Below are 1,370 nucleotides of genomic sequence, written 5' to 3' on the forward strand. Positions count from 1 at the left end.
TGTGTGTTTTCCCAATCCAAATAGTGATCTGAAGTATAAGTGAATAAGATACTCAGCAACTGAAGGACATTAGGGAAGTAACACAGTAATCAAAATATGTCAGAGAAAGAAAGTGATATTTTCTTTTACATTGTCTTGGTCACCCTTCCAGTTCCTCTCAGCTCCTCCCAATTCATCCCCATTCCCCCAGGAACTCGGGTTTTACTGAAAAGACACTTGGCCTAGGAGCCAAGGTCTTCACGTTGCCAACAGCTTACTGATGCTTAGGGCAAAGGAAAATAAACTGAAGGAAAGATAGGATAGAAAGAAATTTAGGGAGAAAAAGAAGAGTCATAATAAGTAGTCTTTCATTTATGTAAAGAATATTTTACAATTGTATTTATACAAATCTTGAATGTATCTCAGTAAACTCCCAGATATTTTATGAATTTTCACTTTTTCCTTGGATTTTGAATTATAGAAGTGCTGGTGATTTTTGTAGATTTATTTTAGGTCCTGATAGTTTACTGATGGTATTGTCTCCATCAGTTTCTTTACAGACTCTGACATCTTCAAAGTAAATATATCATTTGCAGATGGCAATAGTTGTCTCCTCTTTGCCAGGGTTTATGACTTTAATTTCTCTTGTCTTATCAATATTTCAAGATCTATTTAAGAATATTAGAAATGGGGGCAGCTAGGTGGCGCAGTGGATAAAGCACCGGCCCTGGAGTCAGGAGTACCTGGGTCCAAATCCGGTCTCAGACACTTAATAATTACCTAGCTGTGTGGCCTTGGGCAAGCCACTTAACCCCATCGCCTTGCAAAAAAAACCTAAAAAAAAATGACTTCATCCTCATATTGCCTGAAAAAGTTTCATCTAGTTCCACTGAAAATAATGTTAGTTTAGAGGCTTAGATTATAATTTTCAAGTTTTCTTCTCAAAGCTTCTCTTATTTGTTCACTTTTTTGATCTCTAACTTTTGAAATTTTTATATCCAGTTCATTAGGTCCCTTTATCTGATTTTGTTAGTTTATTTTCAGAGATAAATTTTTTCTTCTGAAGATTGCTTTACCTGCATTCCAAAATTTCACAGTTGAATCATAGTTTTCATATCTTTTCACCTTCCCAAGTACTTTTATGATTTTTAACCCTCTTTTTTTTCAAGATTCCTTACTGTCCTTATTTAGGCTTGTATTTTTTTGCTTATGTCCCATAATTACTTGTAATATTTGTTTTTTATAAAAATATAATTTCTCTATGCCTTTTCACATGGTTTATTTTTAAAGTACCTCATAATGTTGAGAAATGTTTTAATGATCCCATTCAAGAAAAATCAGGTCATGGGGGTGGCTAGGTGGCACAGTGGATAGAGCGCCGGCCCTGAAGT

The sequence above is a fragment of the Macrotis lagotis genome, chromosome 1, assembly GCF_037893015.1.
Source record: "Macrotis lagotis isolate mMagLag1 chromosome 1, bilby.v1.9.chrom.fasta, whole genome shotgun sequence".
In the NCBI taxonomy this organism is placed as follows: domain Eukaryota; kingdom Metazoa; phylum Chordata; class Mammalia; order Peramelemorphia; family Peramelidae; genus Macrotis; species Macrotis lagotis.